Below are 6,382 nucleotides of genomic sequence, written 5' to 3' on the forward strand. Positions count from 1 at the left end.
TTGGCCTCCTCTGAGATCCGTCCTTTTGCAAAATTCCAGACAGCCGTTTTGCTGTCGCTGATTATAGTTTTGGCCTGTGTACCAGTGCATGCGAGCGCTATTGCGACCTCTTCAGCTGTACTAATGTCACGGGTGCGTGTTGAGGCCGCAATTTTAGGTGCACCTTCTCCATTTACTACTGCCGAGACAGCTGCTCCGTGTCGTCCGCATGATGCGTCTACATAAGCAACTTCATCGACTGCTTTGCGTTTCATTCTTTTAGCGATGGCTTTGGCTCTGTGTTCTCTGCGTTATTTGTTGTAGTCTGGGTACATGTTTCGAGGTAAAGGTGGTACCAGTATGTGTTCCCTTATGTTGGGTGGGATAGATGTTTTCGTCTGTGGACCTCTGTCTGATTGGAGTCCGACCCAGTCTAGGATGGCTCTGCCTGTCTCCGTCTGACTTAGTCTTTCTAGTTGAGAGATTCTGACAGCTTCAGTGAGCTCTTGCCATGTATTATGAATCCCCATTTTCTCCAGCTTCTCTGTTGATGTGGAGACAGGGAGGCCTAGTGCGCGTTTGACGCATTTTCGAATTATGACGTCGATTTTTTCACGTTCTGTCTTTTTGAGATTGAGAAAAGGTGTGGCATAACATATGCGACTGATGATGTAGGCCTGCGTCATTTTGAGTAGACTACGTTCCTTGAGACCGTGCCCTCTAAGCGCTACTTATCTGAATATGCCCGTAACTTGGGCTGCGTAGTTCTCCAATTTTTTGATGGTGTTTGTGTTCTGCCCTCTTGCTTGGAGGATCATTCCTAAGATTCTAATTTCTTCTACTTGTGGAACCGGGTAGTTTTCAACATTTATCTTTATGTCTGCTTTATTTTTCTTATATTTGGGGTTGTAGATGAATAGTTCTGACTTTTGTGGCGAGCAGGATAGACCGCGTTCCGCAGCGTACTCAACCACCTTATTTGCGGCAGCCTGGAGTTTGTTCTCTATTTCTGCGTCGCTACCTTTATTTATCCAGATATTTGTCATCTGCGTACATGCTAAATTTTAAGTCCGGTATTTGCTTTAGTTGTGCTGGTAGCCCCCTCATAGCAATGTTAAATAGAAAGGGAGACAAGACAGAGCCTTGTGGCGTTCCCTTGCTACCCAAGGTGATTGTGGGTGATTTGGCGCTTTCTTTCACAGCTGTTGTGACGTCATATCACGTGGTGCGTCGATGTAGGTCAAGTGGTAGCTACGCGGCCGCGCGCGGCGCAGCAAGGAAGAGCTCGGTTGTGCGGCTTGATTTTGATTTATTTATAAGAAGGGAAAGGCTCGGTAACTGTCTCACTTGTTTTCTGTGGACACCGCAACCGCGCCGTAAGGGAAGGGAGGAAGGTGGGAGTGAAAGTGAAAAGAGAGAAAGAGGAGCCGTAGTGGAGGGCTACGGAGTAATTTCGACCACCTGGGGATTTTTAACATGCGCTGACATTGCACAGCATACGGACGCCTCTTCGTTTCGCCTCCATCGAAACGCAGCCGCCGATCGGTTGTGCGGCTAGTATGCTTCGCATAAAAAGAAGAGGGGAGAGAAAGACGCGCGCAGCAACAACAGCCGTCGTCCACCACCGAAGCAGTGGCGGGTGCTATGACGGCATACAACAGATAAAAATTTGGTGGCAGGCTAGCCGCCGCCGCAAGCGGCGTTGGCCTACCTGTCCCAGCCCCATCATAGCCAGGATCACCCGCGCGATGAGGCGGCAGCCTCTAACGCCACCTCTTTCTTCTTTCACTCCCATCTTCTTCCTTTTCCTTACGGCTCGGCTCAGGTGTTCGCGGAGAACAGTGACAGGTACTGCGCCTTTGCTTTTCTGTAAAGCAATTTGAAACGCCGCTGATGCCTGTTGTACTGCGTCTGCTTCTGTATGCTATGTGGTGCGGCGTTTAAGGAAGATAAAAGGCGCAGCACGGACGCCTGGATCGGACGCCCGGCGGAGTCAGCTTCGTATGTGAATCACCTGATGTCATCAGTAATGAACAGACGTTAGGTCATGCTGATGTCCGTTTCGGTTATTATAAAGGGCCATTTCTTTAACCTACACCAGCTACACTAGTGTAACAGAAAACCATTGAAGGTATAGGAGATTTGCTACACTGGTGTAGCTGGTGTTAGTTAAAAAATGGCCCTTGTGTGACCAATTATGACGTCACCAGATGATGATGCCACAGTCTCGCGGTATCCCGCGGAATCTCACGAAGTGGGACACTTCCCGCGGACGCACGCACGGACGGACACGCTGGCGAGTCATGAGCCATTAAAGGCTTTTGCCTCAATATGCATCTAGAATACTATACGCAGAGAGAAGAAAATGCAGGCCTATAAATAAATGTGACAAGCGCATGAGAGCTAACTACACGTCTTAGTACATGTGGATGGGCCAAACATGAAAGGGAATTGCGACGACAATAAGAATCGTGGATGACGAGCTCAAAACCTGAGCATGTGCCACACTTCGAGAAATTACATGCAAAAGAAAAAGAGAAAATCGCATTACTAGAGGTCATCAAGGGAAACAGTATTTAATCATAACAGATTCCCATTCAGTACGTAGGAGTTACATGACAAGAAGAATCTCGAGTAAAGCACTAAATATGCTGCGTAAAGGAACACAGAAGTTGGCAGAAACAAATATAAAATCTTTGGGACTCTTCAGCTCCGCTTAAAAGCGGAGCTAAACAGGACAGTGTTGTTATCGTGAGCGTTTTTGCTTTTCTATGCAGACTCACTTTTCCTTCAGAGTCAGGCAAAATACCGCGCGATGTATACACATAGCGCCTCCGCGTGACTTCTACTACGTGACGGCTCAGATTCTGGCTCCATGAGAACTAAAGGATTGTCACCCCTGCACACAGTCGACCCCGCTGTGGGAGCCGTGCCGCCTTCACCGCGAGACGCACCCAGCGCCGCACCCCGCGCCTTCCGCTCCAAACTTCGCCCTGGTTATTTGACACAGCCGTTCTCTCTTCGCATGCCCATGTCGCGTTGAATTGTTGCTCGATTGCTCGCAGTGTGGACACTCCCCTTTATAAGCTGCAAAATATATCTAATTGCTCGTTAGACTGAGGTGTGTATAAGTGTCGGGTCGCGGTTGTCTTCAAGCGACGTGCTGCTCCCTATTTTTATGCGGCGTATATCTTGTGCTCTCCAGTCTCCAATCCAGTCTCTCCAATACACCTGCATTGCAGGTGTATTGTATCGCCTGTGAGAAGCCATTCCCTGCTGATTCCCGGCTGGCGCACGAGCGAGATAGGGTTTCCTTGACGTCTTCGTGTCTTCTGGGATCCATCATCAGGAGAATTTCTCGCAGTTTACGCTTTACTTCCACTGCCTTCTGTGCAAGGTCATGGCGATCCGTGACCCTCCGTGACAACGCCGATCCGTGATGCCTTGGGCTCCCCAAATTTGTGGCTAACAATGTACTTTACCTTGAAACCCGAATACTACCGTTGACAGCTAGATTTCAAATTTTGACTGCCCAGACGTATCTAAAGATGTACGAAGCACATTTCCATCGCTCCCTGTCAGTTTTTTGCTGTCAGCCGGCCTCTTTCTTTTGGAGTGCAACTGGCCTCGACTTCATAACCCGTAGTGCAAATTTTGTTACAACCTTTAAGCGCAATCCTCTCTAACATCCTTCCAACAAAAGTCAGTGGATCTTCGGTTCAAACTGTCTACGACGACATTTTCCCCAATAAGCAACACATTTATCACTTCGTATTTTAAACGAAGTATTCGAAGATCATTTACAGACTATTGCAATTAGCATAATGGTAGCAACTGATGCCTCTCAATGTCATGAAAAGGCAGGCGTCGGAATATACTGTCCGCTTCTAGATTGGGCTTTTGTAGCGAAAGCTACGCTGTGGTAGGTTTTCAAGCCGTCGGCGTTGCACCGTGGAAGACGAAGAAGAAGACGAAGTAGAAAAAGAAGAAGAATAATAAGTAAAAAAAAAAAAGAAAAGACAAAGAAGAAGTAAAGGAGAAGACAGATAACTCGGTAGTTGGCAGAGGCGAACGACAACAGCGAGTTGCAAGGACAGAAGGTTCGTTCGAACGTTGTGATGCGCGGTGTACCCCGGAGTTAAAGCAGAGAAGATGTCATACCACTAGAAGTCTTTTACACCCGAGTTATAATGATCAACGAGGAGGTGGTGAAGTGATTCCCCTATGGCATAAATAAAGCTGTACCCCTAGAATAAGCTACTATACGCAAATACCATGTCTGTATACTTTGAAGTCGAACCTAAGCATACCCATGAAGACTGCTTTCGCGTAACTCCAGGCTTAACCATAAGGTAAACTACAGCCATTTTTTTCTGTTCGACTTCCGGATTCCACGCCAATTTTCCATGCGGAGTTTCTGGTGGTGGTGCAATTGCTCAGCGCAAACTAGACCCATCGTACTCAGCAGGGGCTGTAATTACAGGCTCTTATTCCTTGTGCTCGTCACTTTCTTCGATTATGGATTCTCCAGTCTTATTATTATTTAAAACTTTATTGCCGCCGATACAGGAGGTTCCCCTACTCCCCCACCCAGGTATGCAGACCCGAATATGGGGCTGGAACTCCGCGACTACAAGCGCGCAAGGATACATTGATTCTTCGCGGCCTCAGCCGCCAGGAGGACGACTTATTTTTGGGTCTCGAGGGTTTCGCTTTGGAGAAGGGATTCCCAAGCTTCCGTGTCATGAATGTTGACCACTGCCCCAGGCGAAAAGGGGCATTGCCAGATTATGTGTACCTCTCTGTCCGCAGTGTTTCAGTTTTCGTGTTGTCTGTCATCTACTTTTAAATGGTGCAGCCATACCGGGTTGGGGTAATTTCCGGCCTGTAGTGTGCGAAGACTTTTGGCCTCTTCGTTGTTTAGCTCTTTATCATTGCTCCCTTCCCCTTTGAGCCTCATTCATATGGTGTGGGTCACAGCAATATGACATTCAATGAGATTGCTGATAACCTGAGCCTGGCTAAGGAGTCTCTCAATGGCCCCGTGTTGGCTATCCTCCTGGTTACAGCATACATAAAAGCAGTGCGATTTAGTAGGCGCTCTTTAGCACGCAAACTGGGTATATTTTAATATTTGATGACTACATGCGTCTTAACAATTCCTGGACCAGAAAGCCATGTCAGTCACGGCCCATTGAAGTCTAACAAGGTTGCGTTGCCATACCCCGCTCCAAAATTTCTATATGCACAGATCTGCTTTGGAGATTAATCGTGTCTGCGCATTCTGTGGTGACGGAATGAATACAACGTTTCTTGCTGTTTCTTCTTGCTGTTTTGCTGCCTTTTCACCATGATGAGAAGACGGTATTTGGAGAAGCCGGTGCAACAGCATGGACTCAATTTGAGTAGCCACGATTTTATTGTAATTTGGTGCCACCATACTTGGGTACAGCCGAAGGTCTATTTTTAACGCCATTCAAAACATTTTAATGGAGCCTAAGCGTCTTTCCTGCTAATATGCTTCCATTTTTTAACCAGTAGCTACAAATCTCATTGTGTTCACCCCCTGCGTGCGTTATGATTTCCTTTTTAATTCGGTGTTTCATTTTTTACTTCCCTTCTCTCTCCCCTGAAATCATTTTATTTTTTGGGCGATGTAATTATAAATCTCAAAAACATCTCTGCACCCCGATACGTGGCCGATTCCCCCGTTTTAGAGGACAACAACATCAACAACAACCACCTTTGCTTCGTTTCGAATGCGAGCATGACACTGTCTACGATTCCGATCCCGCTGCATGGCCGCAGTGGCTACAGTAGAACCTTTTCGGCGGGTCACTCGAAGGAAAGGTACAGATGGACAGTTCGAGAAACCCCGCATGAACAACACGGCCGAATGACGTCGATCAGAACGCTGGGTCCTCTGTCGATAGAGCCGCACGGTAGAAGCCAGAACATTCTCGTACGGGCGAGAAGGCATGGTCACCCGCTTCTACTTCCCACTGCACGGCTCCTGCCCTCTCATCGCGCCCGAGGCAGACCATAACTTCCCGAATATTTAAGTACGTTCTGGCAGACCTCAGGAGAGGAGCACAGAGTCGCGCGTCCCTGCTTTGAAGAAGTCTCGATGAGAGAGCTGTGAGGTATGAGTGATGTAGCTTGGCAGTCTGGCACTAACCACTCTGTTGGGTTAATTTAAAAGTTGGTCGAATGTAGCTATAGCTGCGTAATTCTTCCTGTCGCAGCTTAGTTGATTTTTGATTCTTTGCTTCACACTCTTTATTTTCAGAAATTTTCAGATCTGTTCGCCGAGACAACCGGTAATATGCAGATGCTAATTTTTTTTTCGCTAGGCCGAATTTTTATCGCGCGCTTCAAGCATGTGACGCTACGAACCCACGAA

The sequence above is a fragment of the Amblyomma maculatum genome, chromosome 6 (assembly GCF_055883805.1).
Source record: "Amblyomma maculatum isolate TAMU_Amacu chromosome 6, ASM5588380v1, whole genome shotgun sequence".
In the NCBI taxonomy this organism is placed as follows: Eukaryota; Metazoa; Arthropoda; class Arachnida; order Ixodida; family Ixodidae; genus Amblyomma; species Amblyomma maculatum.